Here is a 20,030-nt window from a genome sequence, read left to right as displayed (position 1 = left end):
CTAATTCTCAATCCACCAGAGGAGATTGGAGTGCATACCTTATCCCAACTGACTAGATGAAATTTGAATTCATCCCCCACACCACTCCATAAGAAATCAAGATGAAGTTTTTCAATCTGGGCCACCACACTACCTGGAATTGGGAAAAGAGATAAGAAATATGTGGGTATGTTAGAAAGAGTACTCTTGATTAAGGTAATCCTTCTACCTTTCAACATGTACAACCACTTCCATCCCGCCAATCTACGTTCTATCTTCTTGATCACTATATCCCATATTGATATAGTTCTTGAGGCAGTCCCCAACGGAAATCCAAGGTTATGCATGTTGTTCCATATTAATATCACATATATTAGATATGGATGTTGTTCCACTGGAACATTCTACTCACTGTTCACGAGGTTATGCATGAAAGGTACATTCAAATCCTTTTCAGCATGATTCCAGTGACAATGATATGGTGTGATTTTGAGTATTTAGCAAAAATATTAGAAGCTTACTTATTTCATGCTTGTACACCTTTCAGCGATCAGGTAGATGCTTCTAAACCATTGGTAATGTTTCTTACTATCTCTAAATTTTACTTGTTATAATTGGGGGTGGTTTCTATTCTCTTATTGTAGCTGTGCAATGAATTCTGAGACTAAAGAAGAGCTTGCAATCAAGAAAATTGGAAATGCATTCAACTGCATGATTGATGCCAAAAGGACACTTTGAAGGATCAATCTCCTTTGCAAAAAGGACTATGAAGATGTAGTCACATGAATTTTTTGTTTTTTTACGGTCACATATCGTCTACTGTCACTTCTTCACGCAAAGTTTATAGTACCAATCATAGCATGTTCCAACAATGTATCTCAAGGCTATTTTGTTATATTTATTTCACATGGGTTTAATTTGGTGTACAACACAAAGTTATGATATGTAATTGCAAAGTTGGCTAAATGGAGTGCCACAGAGGAAATGTGCAACCCCCCATATACTTTCTTTTGCTGCGAGTAAGAACAAACCAATTGCATTGTTTCATTGTGAAAATTATCAATATTAAGGAAATCGTAAGGCCACTAGAGAAGGAAAATTTTAATGATGTGTATATTGTATATGAGTTAATGGATACTGACCTCAATCAGATTATACAATCTAGCCAGGCTTTGATAGTTGATCACTGTCAGATAAGCAGTTCCCTTTTGCATATTGTGAACTAGTGGTTCTTCTAAGTATTTAATCATTCTTAAGGGCTTACTTTTTATGCATTATGTGTGCTAATATATGGAAACCAATGGGACGTTTGCCAATAGTGTGGGTTTTGATTTAGGTGTGGGTGTTTCTACTCCACAAATTTTGGTGCGTGATTGCTAGATAGAAAACCAATGGGACGTCACTAAGCTTGAGGAGCTGGTTGGATCTTCTTGGGTTAGGGAGGTGGTCTTAGAGGTTATTAGTGACCGAGAGAGGGCATATATGGTGATTTGGAAGCCTACACTGAATGGTAGTTTTTCTACGGCTTCAGCTTGGGAGTTGATTCATGTTAAGAGTCCAAGAGTAGATGGGATGGAGTGGATTTGGCATAAGTTTCTACCAAAAAAAGTTCTTTATGCATGTGGAAGGTGCGGTTTGGTTGTCTTCCAATGGATGATCGTGTTCAGAAACTGGGCATTTCTTTTGCATCTACGTGTAACTGTTGTGTTAGAAAAAGGGTGGAGACTTTGGATCATGTCCTATGTTCGGGAGAGGTTGCTCAAATTGTTTGGAGGAGGATTATGCAGGTGTTGGGCTTCAGTTGCATGAATGTAAATCTTTGGTGGCCGAGAGTTTGGCATTGGCATTGCTGTGCTAGGCGTTCTTCATAATGTGGGCAGTTTATCGGTTGGCTGCCTTTCTTGATCATTTGGAGATTGTGGTTACACCGATGTAGAGCACGTGTGGAGGGGAAGGATGAGTCTATAGATTTGATATGGTTGTCAATTCAGTTTTGGCTAAGGCAAGTCTCGGATTCGATTGCCAAAGTTCAAAGATTAAATCGTGCAGATGAGGAGTCATTGGTTGCATTAGATCTGCCTGTTATTAACCCAGTGGTAAGAAGTCTATGTCTAATTTCCTGGAAGAGACCGAAGGAAGGCTGGGTGGGTGAAACTGAATTTTGATGGCTCTTGCCGAGGTAATTCTGGGAATTGTGGTGGTGGGGGTGTTATTAGGAATGATTTTGGGAGAGTAGTAGTAGCTTTCTCTTCTAATTTTGGCTTTGGTACTAATAATGAGGCGGAGCTTAGGGCCCATATTTGTGGGTTGAAACTATGTAAGGAGATGGGAATTACTCAGGTTGAGATTGAGAATGATTCAGCTTTGGTTGTACAGTGGCTTCTTACTAAGTATTGCTCGGTTTGGTATTTATGGGATTTTTGGGAGGAATTGCTTATGGCTCTTCATGGTCTTAATTACACGATATCGCACCAAATTAGAGAAGGTAATAAGATTGCAGATTTTCTAGCAAGTTAAGGTGAGGAGGGGAAAAATTGTACATATGTGGGTTCCAATGGTTTGCCCCTACATATTCGAGGTTTACTTCGGTTGGATTTTCTTGGTTTGCCTAGCATTAGGCTTTAATGTCTAATTTGTTTGATGTTGGTTTTATGTTAGTTGGGGTTTATTTGTTTGGAGTTTTCCTCCACCATAAGTAAGAGTTTTTAATAATATTTTGGAGGTGTTGTCATCCTTTTTTTTTTAAAAAAAAAAAAAGAACATCGAAACATATTTTCAGAAGAGACTTGTATATTAAGCAAGCTGGCTCTGTATTTGTCGTAAACTCACGGGGGCACAAAGGATGAGAATTTGCTTTTCATTTAGGTTTCTAACTTTTCTCTTATTTGCTATTCTAGTTGAGTAAATGCTATTCCTAATTTCCTATTGATACCTAGATGTATAAGTCTAAAGAGCTTGACAAATGTTGATGTTATTGTCAACTAGTTGGAACATATCATGCATTTGCTTATCCCTTTGAAAGATAATATTATCCATTGACATGTAATTTTCATGATTGTGCTAAAACAATTTAGACCAGTATCCAAATAGTTACATTTTGGATTGAGAAATCATCTCCACTCATCTCATCTCATCTCATCATTATAACTTTCTCAAATTCTTACACAAAATAATTCAACATTTTCAAATCCCAATTCAACTTTTTTAAATCTCAAAATAATATTCTAACAGTATTTTATTCAACTTTTAACTTTTATCTAAAATCATTTCATCACATCTCACTATCCAAACGGGAGGCTAAGTCTTCACATAATTAATTTACAATTCCACTGGGGTAATGAGGAAAATGTTAAAGGACGAGGAACAAGTAATTGATTTCTCTCTCTCTCTCTCTCCCCCTCTCTCCCTCTCGCACCCACACATCAAGATTTGTTCTGTAGGGTTGATGAGGAAAAATATGTCGTAAAAGATGATGAAGAATGATTAATTCATTTATCTGTTAAACTCTCCTTGTCTCTGTCTCTGTCTCTCAATCTTTTTCTCATCAACCCACATATCACGATTGAAAGGAGAGGGGGGGAGGCCTAGGAAAGCTACCTCAAATGCATTGTGGAAACTTGTTTGATCTAGTAATATTGGTTTAACTATTTATGCTAATTATATGTAAAAAGCATATTCTTTAAATGCTTTTGCAATATTTTCTGTATCAACTATTGAGGGTATTGAAGTACATACATTCTGCAAACGTTTTGCATCAAGATTTGAAGCCAAGCAACCTACTTCTCAATGTGAACTGTGACCTCATAATTTGTGACTTTGGGATTACAAGAACTACCTCAGAGACAGATATCATGACATAATATGTTGTAACTCGATGGTACCAAGCCCCAGAATTGTTAATTAACTGTTTAGAATACACAGTAGCCGAGCCATTGATATTTGATCAGTTGGCTATATTTTTCTAGAGATAATCATAAGAGTGCCACTATTTCCTGGTAAATGTAAGGGGTTGAAGAGAAGCTGAGTATTGTTGTGGTGAAGTGAATAACCAGTGTGTTCTGAAGAGTAAGTGAAGCAGTGTGTTTTATGGTGAGCAACAATATTAACATAATGAAACTCAAAACGAGGCGTTTTGGGATTAGTGAAGCACATTTTGAGTTAAAAGAAACTGATGTGCAGGAAGAGTTTTATGTTATGTTGTGGGTGTTTTATTAATAAAATGACTACATTTTTACTTATAGCTTAGTACTATAAAGCCTAAATTCATTGTAAGGACTCTTGTTCAAAATCTTAGTAATTGAAATTCATTCTGGAGGTTGGAGGTTCCTCTAAAGCCTCTTCCAATAATCAAGAAGTGGATTCTTGGATTTCCATCTCATTTTCTTGTTCGTGTTCTTGTTCTTGTTGATTGTAGGTTTGTGGGTGAGGTTTACTGGGTGAATTGAAGTAAGCACGTAACAATTGGCATCAGAGCTGTCGATCCTACAATGGCAAAGGCAAAATAATGGAGGTTCTATAAAGGCAATTGGATGAACATCATAATGCTATACATGGCATTACTTAAAGGTTAGATACTCTCACTGATATGATTAAACAACTTGGTAAGAAATCATCAAGTGGTTTCACTTAGGGAGGGTTTTTAAGATAATAGATTCAGTATGAATGAAAAAAGGGTATCTGCATAGCTTTGAGTGAGATTAGATTTTCCCCATTTCAATGGGAATAATTCATATGCCTGGATTTTTAAAGCTAATCAATACTCTGATTATCATCAAACACCCTTGAGTCAAAAACTTCTAATGCCATCCTATCATATGGAGGGCGAGGCTCTCATATGGTATCAAGATGCCATTGATTGTGGTGTTTTTAATGGTTATGATTCATTTGTAAAGGCATTGCAAGATAGATTTGGGTGAACAGCTTATGATGGCCCAATGAAGGCTTTGATACGCCTCAAGCAGTCATCATCTGTAGTTGTGTATAAAGCAAAGTTTGAGGCCTTTTCTAATAGGCTAAAGGGATTGTCTAAAATGCATAAATTGAGCTACTTTTTGAGTGGTTTAAAGGATGAGATTTGATTACCAATTTGAATGCTCAATCCTATTAATATCAATGTTCTGTTTGGATTGGCAAAGATCCAAGAAAAGTACCTACTAGCTACTAAAAAGCCATGGAGGGGAAGTGTAGTACACAATGACTCAACTGTTGAAGTGAGTAGGGTGCAAAAACCTCTCTTACTAGTGAAGAAAGTTTTTTCTTCACAAATGGATGAAAAATTAAAGAAGGGCATATGTTACCATTGTGATGAAAAATGGAATCTTGCACATGTGGGTAAGAATCCAAAAGTATACTATTACAAGTAGAAGAATCTGTTAATAAGGGCTCAGAGGTTGAGGAATTCATGAAAGAAGTTGTTGTTGGGAAGGAAGAGTCAGTAGCAGAGGAAGAAGGGGCTAGAAATATCCATCCATGCAATCTTAGGTTGTTCTAATAATAATGCAATGAAATTACTTGGAAGGATATGGAGTTGTGTAGTTGAAATCTTAGTGGATTTGGGGAGTAAACATAACTTCCTAGATCCGTTAATGGTACAAGTAGCAAAGTTACAGGTTCAGGATGACTCAAAGTTACAAGTGAGAGTGGGCTAATGGTGTCAGATTGGTTAGCAAGGGCAGGTGTGTAGAATTTATAAAAATTCAAGGTGTAAGGTTCATAACTCCTTTTCATGTTCTGATCTTAGGTGGCTGTGATATTGTCTTGGGAGTTCGGCAGTTAAAACCTAGGGTCCTATTAATTGGGATTTCAACGCGATGTCAATGAGTTTTGTAGTTAGGCATTCCAAAGTCACCTTGCATGGATTGAAGTCTAATGGGTTCAAGATCTAGAATGGATAGGGAAATTTCAAGTCTTCTTTGGTAAGACAACATGGTTGTTTTTTACAATTGGTAGGTGGGGAGCAAGGAGAGGAACCTGGATGTCAAGTAAGGGAAGTGGCTAATTTGTTGGAAGAATTCAATGAGGTTTTTGTAGGACTTGTGGGGTTACTTCCAACCAGATCTTTGATAATCAGATTCCATTTAAGGAGGGAACTGACCCAGTCTTAGTGAGGCTTTACAGATACACTGACTACCAGAAGATTGAAATAGAGAATATTGTTAGAGATTTGTTGAAATCTGGAGTGGTCGAGCCTAGCTAAAGCACTTTTTCTTCACCAGCGCTTCTTGTTAAAAAATCTGATGGATAATAGAGAATGTGTGTAGACTATTGTGCAAGTAACCATCAAGGACGAGTTTCTCATACCTTTAATTGATGAGCTACTTGATTAATTATTTGGGGCAAATATTTTCTCAAAGTTGGATTTGAGATTTGGTTATCACCAGATTCGAGTCAAGGAGGAGGACATTGAGAAAATAGCTTTTAGAACTCATGAAAGCTACTATGGTTTCTTAGTAATGCCTTTTGGCCTTACTAATGCTCCTACTACATTCCAAAGATTGTTGAATGTTGTGTTCAGATCTCTTTTAAGGAGGTTTGTATTGGTTTTTTTTTTTATAACATTCTGATTTACAAAAGAAGTTTAATGGATCATGTGGCACATCTCAGATCAGCGTTGGGGGTATTAAAGCTGCACAGTTTGTACGTAAAGATGTCGAAATTTAAATTTGCAATGCAAGAAGTAGATTATTTGGGTCATATCAATTTTTGGTTGTGGTGTCAAAGCTGGTCTTTCTAAGATTGTGCCCATAGTTGAATGGCCCATTCCTAATTCCTTGAAGGCATTGAGAGGATTTTTAGGTCTCACTAGTTACTATAGGAAGTTTATAAGGAATTATGGAACCATTGCTACCCCATTAACAATTTTACTTAAGAAGGATTCCTTCAATTGGACTGCAAAGGAATCTCAGGCCTTTCAACAACTTAAAAATGATGAAACTGCACATCCTGTTCTTAGATTGCCTTATTTTTCTAAAAGCTTTACAATTGAGTGTGATGCTTCTGGATAGGGTTGGGGCCTATCCATATGTAGGAAGGCCAACCTATTGCTTTTAAAAGTAAAGCTTTGAAGTGTAAGGCACTGTTGTTGTCGACTTATGAAAAAATTTTAGTGGCTATTGTTTCTACTGTAAGTAAATGGAGATCTTATTTGTTGGGTGGAGTTTTTAAAGTGAAGACTGATCAACAGAGAGTTGGCACGGAAGCTCAATAGAAGTGGTTAACCAAATTAATGGGCTACTATTTCACTATTGACTATAAAAGAGAGAAGAAAAATAAAGCAGCAGATGCCCTTTCAAGGAAGTCTGAAGAAAAGCCAGTTACTTTTAGCCGTAATCTCTTTCCCAACTCCTGTTTGGATCGAAGAGTTAAAGCAAAGTTATCAACTATGTCTTACAATTAGTACCATTTATGAGAAGTTAGAGCAAGGTCTAGAGGGTCCTAAGCACTTTACCTTACAACAGGGTTTGTTATTCAGAAAATGAAAGCTTGTAGTGGTTCCAAACTCACCATTCAAGACAAAGGTGTTGCATCACATTCATCATAGTCCACAAGCTGGGCATGTGGGCTATCACAAAATATTGCACAGAACCAAAATTGATTTCTTTTGGGAAGGAATGCGCAAGGACAAAAATGCATTAGTCAGAGAATGTGAGGTGTGCCAGACTTGTAAACATGAAATTGTCCATTCATTTGGACTCTTGCAGCCATTGCTAATTCCCTCTTCACCATGGTTAGTCATTTCCATGGATTTTATTAAAGGGTTGCCTCCTTTTAGTGGGTTTATTGTGATCCTTATAGTAGTTAATAGATTCACTAAATTTGAAGAAAAATTCCTTGTTGCACATCCCTATACAACAAGTAAGATAGCACAAGTCTTTTTCTCTAGGGTTTTTAAATTACTGAAATTCCCAAATTCATTGTATCGGATAGGGACCCCATTTTTACAAGCACTTTTTGGACAAAGTTGTTTAAGCTACAAGGGACTTCACTCAACTTTAATTCTGCCTATCACCCACAATCAGATGGGCAAATTGAGGCGTTGAATAAAATTGTGGAAGGTTATTTGAGGTGCTACACTAGTGACAAGCCTAAAGAATGGAGTGTGTTGGAAGAATGATGTTATAATACCACTTGTTATTATTCAATTATAGTCTTTCCTTTTGAAGCCCTTTATGGCTATCTTCCTCCCAAGTTAGCTTCTTATATTGCAGGTACATCTGCTAATTCTGTAGCGGATCAACAACTTAGGTCAAGGGAACAATTGTGGGTGATGTTGAGGGAAATTTTGCAAAGGTCATAACAAAGGACAAAACTATTTGCTGATAGAAAAGGAATTGAGAGGGAATTTCAAGTTAGGGATTGGGTGTTTCTCCGACTCCAGTCATATAGACAAAACACAGTTTTCATGCTCCATAATTTGAAACTTGCTCTAAGATTTTTTGGACATTTTCAAACCCTTGAAAAAAGTGGGATTGTTGCTTATAAACTGAACTTGCCTCCCTCTTCAAAACGACATCATGTATTTTATATGTCATCTTTAAAGAAGTAGTTGTGCCAAAATGTGATACCACTACCTACATTAACTTTCTACTCACAGGGACAAGTTCAACCTGAACTTGAAGTGATTCTGGAAAGAAGAATGAAAAGGTAAGGATTCATGCTACAATTGAAGTGTTGGTGAAGTGGTTAGGGGTACCTGTTGAAGATAGTACATGGGAGCTGCTATGGAAGTTGCATGACTTGTATCCACACCTTGTGGGCAAGGTCCTTTAGAGGAGGAGAAGTTTTTAAGGCCTTGAGGTCAAGAACCTTAAAAGGGGAAGGAATGTAAAGGGCTGAAGAGAAGTTGAGTATTGTCGTGGTGAAGTGAATAACATAATGAAACTCAAAACGAGGCATTTTGGGAATTAGTGAAGCGGTGCGTTTTGAGTTGAAAGAAGCGGTGCATTGTGGGTGTTTTGTGTAATAAAACGACTACGTTTTTAGTTGTAGCTTAGGACTATAAAGTCCAAATTCATTGTAAGGACTCTTGTTCAGAATCTTAGTACTCGAAATTCATTCTGGAGGTTCATCGAAAGCCTCTTCCAAGAATCTAGAAGTGGATTATTGGGTTTCTATCTCATTTTCTTGTTCTATGTTCTTGTTGTTGTTCTTGATTGTGGGTTTGTGTGTGAGGTTCTATGGGTGAATTGAAGGAAGCACATAACAAAGACTATGCTCAACAGCTCGGGCTTATAACTAAGGTACTTGGACTTTTCCTTTAACTCTTTGTCCATCTTTAGATTCATTTGATGTGATATTCTTGAATAGGTTGTAGTTATGTATAAATAGGCTGATCTGTGCACCCTCGGTGTTCTTGTACATCCAGTGCTAATAAAAGGAATGTATAAATAGATTGCAATTATATACTTTGGGCATAATTGCAAATGATGTCAGGACAAGTTGCATATCATTAGTGGGTAAACTATCAATCTTATGGTTATATTTATATATTTTTTAATCATTGCTGAAACAACTATTAAGTTCACCAGATGATTCAAATCTTGAATTCTTAAGAAGTGATAATGCTCGAAAGTATGTGAAGCAGCTTCCTCATTTTCTAAAGCAACCGTTTACAAAGAAGTTTCCAAATGTGTCCCCACTGGCAATTGATCTTGTAGAGAAAATGCTAATTTTTTATCATTGCAAACACATAACTGGTATTCCACCAAACATTAATTGAATAAAATCCAATTTCACTCTTCTCAATCGCTTTACTGATGGGGTGATAAACTTTTCCTTTTTGTGGTAATTGTGAAGTTGAGGAAGCACTGAATCACCCATACCTGTCCAGTCTTCATGAGATAAATGAGGAGCCCACTTACCCTTCTCCTTTCAACTTTAGTTTTGAGCGAAAATCCTTGGATGAGGAAGATATAAAGGAGCTATTGTCTCTGAACTTCAATCCAAATGACTTGCTGGAGTAAGCCATCCTTGGTAAATATCAGTCATTATCACTTTTGAGGTAGTGACCAGTATTAAGTTCATCGTTTGTATTCACAACTACTCTAAACTCATCTCATCTCATCTCATCAAATCATTACAACATTTTCAAATTCTCACACAAAATAAAATAAACAATTCAACTTTTTCAAATCTCAAAACAAAAATACTATTAAAAAACTATATTCTAACAAAATTTTATTCAACTTTTAACTTTAATTTCAACTCGATTCATTTCATATCATCTTATTTCATCTGCGAAAACAAACGAGCTTTTAATAAACTTAAGTATAGGCAAAGCATTTAGGGAGATAGCTTCTCCCTCCATGAATTGAGATGGTGGATTGGCTGCAGCCACTTAAGATGGGTATGTATAAAAGAAGTCTATACAACGATCTCCATGTCTTGAGATGGTGTATTGGGATAATGCTGGATTCAATCTTTTCGAAAATCAGTAGTCACTAAGGGGTTGTAAGCAAAGTTTTGAATACCGTTTTGGTGGCCGTTTCGGCGTTTCGGCTAATATGCTGAAACAAAATATTTCGGTACCGGTATTGTTTCGGGATAATCTATATATAATAAATAAATTATATATGTATAAATTATATTTCAAAATAACATCAATGCAAGTCTTAAAAAGTTAAAACACATATTTGTAAAACTTAATAATACTTCTAAGTTTTCATTCTAACTACTTAAGAAAATAATTGCTCATCTTCATCATGAAAATGAGAGTAGGGATTTGATTTTTAGTCCTCGAGAGAAGAAGATTAAAAAGAGTTAAGAAAATAATCTTTAAATGTGAGAATTTGAGTGAAAATTATAAAAAAATAATAATAATAATTTTGACAGGTACACCAAAACCGACCGGTACACCAAAAATCGGCCGATATTGACCGAAACGGACCGGTACAGTCGGTATTTGACCCAGTACGAAACACATACCTTTCCTATACCGGTCACTACCCCTGTATGATAAATATCGGTCGTACCAGTCAGTACGATACGAAATTTAAAACACTGGTTGTAAGCATAAAAGAAGGCTATGTTCTCTGAGCCTCATTTCTTTTATGGTTGTGGCTTGTACATTGTAATCTGATTTTACTAATAGAAAGATGTTAACATTTTTAAATAGGTACAGTACTTGGACCATTCCATTGCTTTGTAATACCTTGATTCCCTAATGCATGTTTGGAAGAAACTATTATATTTATTGTAGATTATGATATTAAATATATAGTTTTATTGAATATGGATAATTATTTATTTTCGTGAATCACAACCATAAGAAGATATGCATTGGCTTAGTTGTAAGGGTCTGTCCTTTCAAAGAAAAGGGGATGAGTTCGAAACTCCATGGCTACACATTGAACAAGCATGATATAGGCTTAGAGGCCCAAGGGGCACACAGCCCAATCCGAACCAGTGGACACAAAGCCCTGCCTGTGGGCCTAAGCCTAAGGCCTGTCTGCACGGCCCGACCAAAGAGGCACAATGCTTGAGCAGACCAAGGCTTGTGTGTAGGTCGAAGAGGCATAATGCCTGGGCAGATCAAGGCTTATGTTGGGTTGAAAAGGCACATTGCTTCAAAACAACTAAAGAGTCTATTTGGAGACTCCTACCAATGCCATCACTTTTGGGTGTAAAGCACCTATACATTGGGTTGCATGCCTCTTCGTCTTCGAGTGAAACATGATGTCCTTTAAACTAATAATTACTAGTTAAAAATCACAAGTCAAGAGTTGTATTTTTTACAAGTTGCCGCATCATTCTCTATAAAGTCGCATTTATTTCTTCAAATTACTGTTCCGCTCAAACTTTTTCAACAGAAACTTCATATGTTTGTCCAAGTATTACTTTTCAACCGCTCTAAAGTTTCTTAATAGGCAGCATCATTGTTAAAATATGATCCTGGTAGAATGTGATTTTTTACAAGATGCCACTTCATTTTCTAGGAAGTCACATTTATTTTTTCACATTAATGTATTTGCTCAAACTTCTTCAATAGAAACTTCATATGTTTTTATTGGTATTACTTTTCAACCACTCTAAAGTTTCTTAATAGGCAGTATCATTGTTAAAATATGTCCCTTGTACAATGTAAAAGCCAGGGGTTGAGAATTCATGGTGAGTTTTGAACTGGATAAATTTTGTTTCATGATAAATCCATTTGTTTTCCCTCCAAAATCATAGAAAATGAATTAAAAAATTTGAATGTTAAGATATAAAATAAATAATAAAATTTATCTATTCTCATCAGCTTAAATTTTTGGGATAAATGATTAATTTAAATGGTATCAGAGTAGATGTCTTGCATTCAAATCCTGACTCTACACTCTACTTAATTTAATTAAATATTCCACGAGTTGAGCCCACTCAATGAGAGAGAGTCTGGCCCACACATAAAGAAAGTGTCAAGAAATAAAATAAATAATAAAATATACTTCTTCCTCGCTTAAATTTTTAGAATAAATGGTGATTTAACAAAAGTAACCAATGAAATACTAAAAATACTTTCTCAAAGAATCTATTTATCACTTGTCTTACCATATCACTTACCAAAATATAGTGATTAATGTGACACCCGTATCTCTAACCATAGGAGATCAAGGTTGGTCGGGGTGATATGGTAATGTGGCACCTGATCGACCAAAATATAGGAGATGCACTACTTTGCATGATGTTAATGCACATACTATGATCCTACACCCTCTCCTTAATTTGAAAGTGTTCAACAGGATAATCTTCAATTTTCCTCATGCTGGTTTCATGTTTTATGAAATCGCCAAATTGAGTAAGTTTTCTATTATTGTTGGGGGGGGGGGGGAACAGAGGGAGGTTTCGAATGAGAGATTATTTGATCAGAGAGAGAGAGAGAGCGAGCGATGGGGGTGGGAGGAGCGAGAGAGAGAGAGGCTATGGGAAAAAACAAATAATCATCTGCATGTATGTATAAACTCGATTTTGTTGAAACGCCTATGTGGTAGTTTCTTATTGGTGGGTGTAAAAGGAGATTACACACCCAACTGGCTGGGAGATTCACCTATTTATTTTTCTAAAAAAAAATTACTGTTTTCACGAATAATGATATTTTTAGAATATATTTTATAAAAATATTATAAGATGAGGAAAAATATATATATATAAAAATATTCCTTTATTTAAAACATAATGTACAAACTGTTTTGAAAACTATCGGGGTTAAATTATTTTCAATCCGACAAATACATAGAAGGTTAAAGTAGACAATATACATTAGTTAGTTATTTTCTATTTTTAGTATAAATAATTGTAAGCACAAATGATCAACTATATACTTTGATTCATTCAATATTTTTCATTTCAGATAGTCTACGTATGATATTTTCCATTTTCCAGTTTATGAAACTCTTGACAGTGTGAAAGGGAGAAAACCAAAACTACATATGATAACGTAATTTGCATTATTTTAAATTTATATAACGAAGCTGTGACTGTCGGGGAAGGTAAGCTGCCATGTTATCCACTTCGTTGACCAGAAATGGACGGCTAGGATCGATATTGCAACATGCCCTCCTCGCTCAGCACTGCAATTGACTGAGCAACACTAGGAAATTGTCAACGCACGAAGGCTTCAAAAATCAAAAAACTGCAGCTCTTCGTTCTCTCTTTCTCTGATTCTTAGAAGTGAGAACCTCCCTATATCCCGTTTGTTAACTCACAAGTTTTGTCTCTTTTCCATTCCATTCAATCTCAATCCCAAGAAACACCTCCGTTTCCATGGTTACTACGCTTTGGTGAGACTCGGAATTGATGCCTTCCGAGATGACGACACGCTTCGAAGAGGGGAGAACATCTTTACCGAACTACTCAATGCGATCCGTGGATCAAGGATTTCCATTCTTGTCTTTTCCCAAGGGTATGCTTCTTCGAAGAGGTGTCTTGAAGAGCTTGCAGAAATTGTGCGTTGCAAGAATACGAAAAGCCATACTCTTTTTCCTGTATTTTATCATGTGAGCCCGACAGATGTTCGAAACCAGACTGGAACTTTTGCCGAATCATTTACGCGGCATGAAGAGCTGTTTCAGAAGGACATGATGAGGGTAAAAACGTGGAGAGCAGCTCTAACTGAAGCTGCAAACTGTTCCGGCTGGGATCTCGAGACTGTTAACGGGTATTATACTATTTTTTTAATCAAAATCATATAAGCATTCAAAATTAATCAAGATTTTCATCTACAAAAACAATTTCAAATTATTATAGCATGCTTCATGTTGGGCTTAGTTTGGTCGTGCTTGTGCTGTTTGGACGGACACGTTATAATCCAAGAATTCTGAAATATTCTCATATATGCATATATATATATATATATATATATATATATATGTATATATGTGTGCGTGCCTGGGTTGTGTATGTATGTATGTGAACGTATATATACGTATGTGCATACATACATACATACACAAATACATACATACAAACACAACTAAAAGGAATGTTGAAATGGTGCTTCAAAAGACATGTTTTTGACGCGACAATTTCATGGAGAGACCATTCAACCAAAGACATATCTACCCTCCTTAATTTAATGAAATTTTTTGTTCTTCATCTTAACAGCAAGCAAACAAAAACAAGAAAGCCCCATCAAGTCCCTAAGATTCTATTTCCTTTAATTCTCCCTTTTCTTTATGTTCACTGTGTAGGACTTGTTTGCTGAATCCCAGATATAGGCTTCGATCTATGTGTCTGTATCTCCAATTGTAAACTTTACCAAAATCTTAGCAAGTGTGATGAGTTTGGTCGGTCTGCCATGTGTGATGTATGACAAGAACTTATACTGAAATAAATATACTTTATATTCTCAATAACTTTGATAACTTAATTGCTTAGAATGACTTACTGTCTTATTTTCAATTTGAATTGTAATATGCAGGTATGAAGCCAAGTTCATCGATAAGATCATCAAAGCAATTTTCCATCGATTACACCCTAACCGCTTGAATGTGGCCAAAAACACGATAGGAATAGATTTTCGTGTTGTGGAGATGAAATCCTTATTACATCTGGAACAAAATGATGTTCGCATTATTAGCATCCATGGGATGAGTGGAATAGGTAAAACAGTTATAGCAAAAGCTGTTTATAACCAAGTAAGTGATGGATTTGAAGGAAGTTGTTTTCTCCGAGACATTAAAGAAACGTCAAGATAGTCTGATGGTTTAGTCAAGTTACAAAAAAACCTTCTTATTGATATCTTGAAAAACAGAGATTTGCAATTTGAAAATGTTAACAGGGGAATCTGTTTGATTAACGAATGCCTTGCTGAGAAAAAAGTTCTTGTTGTTCTTGATGATGTGGATCATGTGGATCAACTAGACGCATTAGCTGGAAACAATGACTGGTTTGGCGTTGGAAGTAGAATCATTACAACAACTAAAGATGAAGATTTGCTAAAGCATTTTGGAAACTATGAAAAATATAAAGTGGAAGAATTGACTTGCACAGACTCTCTTGAACTTTTTAGTTGGCATGCCATCAAGATGCCCCATCCAATGGAAGATTACCATGAGCTGTCCATTAGTGTAGTGAAGTATACTGGAGGGCATCCATTAGCTCTTAAAGTTTTGGGTTCTTTTCTCATGGAAAAAAGCATTATCGAATGGATAAGCACAGTGGAAGAATTACAAAAAATGCCTGACCGTGATATTCAAAAAGTACTTCAAGTTAGCTTTGATTCATTGGATAAGAAAACAAAGAAAATATTCCTTGATATTGCATGCTTCTTTATAGGGATGGACGCAAAATATGTTGCCAAAATTCTCCATGGGTGTGGTACTTTTCCTGATGGTGATATTAATAATCTTGCTCGGAGGTCTGTTGTAATAATAGATCTCCATGGTAAGCTGAGGATGCACGATTTGATTCGAGACATAGGAAGGGAGATTGTTCGCAAAAGTTCACGTAAAGATCCAGGAAGACGTAGTAGGTTGTGGTTTTACAAGGACGTGTTAAATGTACTACATAGTGAGCATATGGTAAGACATTTATATTTATGCATAACCATGTAAACATATATATTGAGACGTGAAATAGATGATCTCTTGATGTTAGTAATCGGAAGCACTAAATCTTTTTGTTCACACACACCAAAAGTCTTGGCTATTCCTAAAATCTCAGTTGTTATATACATAATCCAGGTATTCAACAAGTTGAAAGTCCTTAATCTCAGCTATTCCAAAAATCTCTGCAAATCACCATGCTTCTCACAAGTCTCACATCTAGAGATACTAGTTCTGGAAGGTTGCATAAACTTGATTGAGCTTCATGACTCTATACGATATCTTGAAGGGCTTGTTTTGTTGAATTTGAAAGGATGCAAGAACCTTAGGAATCTCCCAAAAAGCATTTCAAAATTAGAATCTCTTAAAACTCTTAACTTGTCTGGCTGCTTACAACTTGAAAAGTTACCAGAGAATTTGGGGAATATGATTGCTTTGAAAGAGCTTTTTATAGGAGGAACTGCCATTAAGCAACTCCCATCGTCCTTTATTTTTTTGATGAATTGGAAAGGCTTATCCTTATCTGAATGCAAAGAAAAATTCTCAGGATCTTGGCTATCACATTTCTTTTCATGGTTATCCCCAAGAAGTTTGAATCCCAGAACTTTGTCACAAGCTTCTGTTTCTGGATTTGGCACTTTGGGAAAACTAGCTCTTAGGCACTGTAATTTGTCGGAAGATAAGATTCCCCTTGACCTTGGGGGATTCTCTTGCCTCCAAGGCTTGGATTTATCAGAAAACAATTTTCGTATCCTACCAGAAAGCATCAATGGCCTTTCTAAATTAAAATCTCTGTTCTTACAACAAAATACGTCTCTTTACTTGATTTTGGGACTCCCTGCAAGTATACAGACATTATCTACTTGGGGCTGCTCATCGTTGGAAACACTCTCATTTTCCTCAAGTTCTGAGTTAGCTGTACTTTACCTTGGTGGGTGCTGCAACCTGGTTGATATTCAAGGCTTAAACTTGGAATCTAACATACAAGTTGATTTGGTAGGGTGCGACAATCTGTCATCTGATTTTAGAGAAAGTGTTCTTCAGGTTCTCTCTCTCTCTCTCTCTCCTTAACAATTATCTGAACCCTTTTTCTTTTGTTTGATATAGTGTACATGGACCAAGTATGCTCCTTGTAACCGTTTGATTATCTTCCCTACCGGTGAGATTCCAAGTTGGTTCAACAATCATAAAAAGGGATCTTCCATATCATTTCACGTACCTTCGCTTTCAAAGGGTGATTTTTGTATATTATATATTTGTGTTGTTTATACATGCACAGAAACGTCCCATATTTGGTGGTTAGAAGAAAACTGTATCGACTGGCCTCGAATCAAGATGGCTATTCACAATAAAACCAAAGGCTACCGACAGGTTATTCTTCCAGCTACACCAAGTCCCTTGGATGTGAGCTATTTAGATAATTTGTTTCTATTCCGATGGTCTATTTTAAGAAACAAGTTTGTGATGCTTGGTAATTCTATCAAGATAATGGAGCTAGTAAGTGGAGACGAAATCGAGTTTTCCTTTGATTTAGGTGCATTTGCTGAGGTGAAGAGCTGTGGAGTTCATGTCTTGGTTGATGCCCCAAACATAATGGACGAAAATGCCCCAAACATAGAATAATGCTAGTTCTTATCCTAGATCTTCATTTCTGGTCACAACTACAGATGTGACACATTTTAAGTGATTTTGAATGTTTATCATAGTAATGGATATTAATTGTATCACATCGGTAGGTATAACTGGGAGTAGAAAGGTCTCGTATGTAAACCATTATTTCTCTGATTTTTGGGGATTTACAAAATCATATGTAGAGAATCAAATAAATATTATGTTTTTTTTAAAAAAAAACTATACAGATCTAGCTTTTCCTTCCCCTTGTATCTCTCCCTCCCTCCCCTCCTGCTCGGATGAAACCACAAAATGGAAGCGATCTCTCTACTTCCATTTTTGGCAAAAATTGAGCGGCGGATTTCCATTTCCGGCATGGATTTGAAGCAATAAAAGGCCTTCTGAATGGAAGGTTTTGGTTCTAGTTTCTTAGTCCAAGTTTAGCATATTAAAAAAATATGAATAAGTTAGTAATCAGTGTCTAGTAGGCCTGCAATCTGATGGACACCAAATGGGTCTGGACCCAGTCCGACAATGTTTGCGCGCCAAACCAACCCAACCCATGGGTCCCTTTTTTGTTTTTTTTAATTTTTTAAATCCTGCCTGCTTGCTACATGCCGCAATAGGGAGATAATTGATATTAGTCTTTTCTCTTTTTTTTTTTTTTAACATAATACAAGTTAAATTTGTACAAAACAAAATTAATAAAAAAATGTACAAAAGTCATCTATTACAAAAATTATCTAAATTATAAAAATATGAACATCAACTCATAGAGAACTAAGGAACATCCAACGATCAAATTATAGCAGCTTCTCATCTCTTCCTTCATATCTCCCATTATGAAAAAATCAACATCAAATCAATAATAGCATATCAAATAATTCAAGTCCACACAAAGTGGTTTAGTTTCTCTAACAAATGAGTGATAATGAAAAGCATATCATCGTGCAAACCATAAGCCTTGAATTACTCCTTATTAACATAACTAAAACTTGATTTTGGATGAAATTCTAAAAAAACACATAATGATTATTAAATGATATAAAAATAAACATTATGAAAAAGTTTAATAAATATGTAAATAAAAAATAAATTTATTACTCAATTCTGCCTCAAAGCTTCAATATTATCCAATGATGCACAAAAATCAATGGGTATTGGATCCTTCAACCAATTTTGTGTACAATCGAATGCCTCGACTGTTCTTGAAAATAGTGAACTACGGAATTGGTCAAACACACGATCCTCTGTACTAAAGACTGACTCAGAAGAAATTGTACAAACAAGAATAACCATCACATCCCATACAACTCTTGTCAAAATAGGATACTTTACTTCATTGATTTTCTACCAATCTAAAATAGGATTCTTAGGATAATTTTCTTTTATGTTAACATTTATTTTTATTCCAAATTTTTAAGCTAGATTGTGTGGAGCGCTCTACCCCCATGTGTTATTTTTGTGGAATTCGTGACACCGGGATGATGACTAAATGCTAAACAACATATCAACAACTCAAGCCTCTGGCAGAGTCAGCCCCTCAGGTTCATACTCGGGCACTGCGTTAGAATTTACGTTACCATAAGACGGAACCGTAGGGTAAAACACCACAATGAGATTATGACATCTCGGCAAGTAATTAACCAAAACAATATCTAAGAGATTTAAAACACATTAACACAATCACACGTCCCCATACGGACAAATACACAGAAAACAAAACCACATTCTTTTTCCCAAAAATACACTTTTAATACTCACGCCAAAAATCTCATTTTGGCTCAATCATAACCATTATTTTATTATGCATGCACCACGGTCTCCCCTATGGACCATCCGCACGCCCTGGCTCTCATCGTCACACGACAAGTAACGTTCGTGCATGAGACTTCGTAACGAGTGATGCCCAGTTCCGCGCCCAGCGCGTACATGGCCAAGCATCCTCTAACCTCGATCGCCAAAGGTCACGAAATCGGTCCGAGAGTGTTACCGTCTCGTCCGTTCCCGTTGTTGCCCTGCGACCACTCAGGGGATGTCACGTCAATCTGTTACGCTCCCGAGTGACCAGAGGAGCTTCACCGAGATAATGTCTCATCTCGGCTTGGGGTCATGATACACACACTCCCACATATTTAGTCTCAATTCCAAACAGACAACGTGACTTCACAGCACAATTTATTAAAGACAATAAATATGCATTTTAACAGTTTATTAGAATACATATTAAATTACTCATTTATAAATTCACAATAATTACAAAAATACAGTTTACAACCAATTACACGAGTAATCCCGTCCTCCAATGCGGCCCAAGAACCAATTTCAACAACTACATTTAAAATCCCAACACTTCAACGGCCCAAGGCCCAATTCCAACAGCAACTCTGTTTAATACCCAACACTTCAACGGCCCAAGGC

General features: G+C 36.3%; 2 pseudogenes; both read left to right on the top strand.

Moving 5' to 3' along the window:
* Nucleotides 1-216: 216 nt before the first annotated feature.
* LOC109021828 lies at nucleotides 217-9,941 on the top strand (annotated as a pseudogene).
* Nucleotides 9,942-13,761: 3,820 nt separating this feature from the next.
* LOC109021837 lies at nucleotides 13,762-17,621 on the top strand (annotated as a pseudogene).
* The last annotated feature ends 2,409 nt before the right edge of the window (nucleotides 17,622-20,030 follow it).

Source organism: Juglans regia, chromosome 5 (assembly GCF_001411555.2).
Source record: "Juglans regia cultivar Chandler chromosome 5, Walnut 2.0, whole genome shotgun sequence".
Taxonomy (NCBI): domain Eukaryota; kingdom Viridiplantae; phylum Streptophyta; class Magnoliopsida; order Fagales; family Juglandaceae; genus Juglans; species Juglans regia.
Note: the sequence above shows the minus strand (reverse complement) of the source record. Positions and strands in the feature narration are given on the sequence as shown.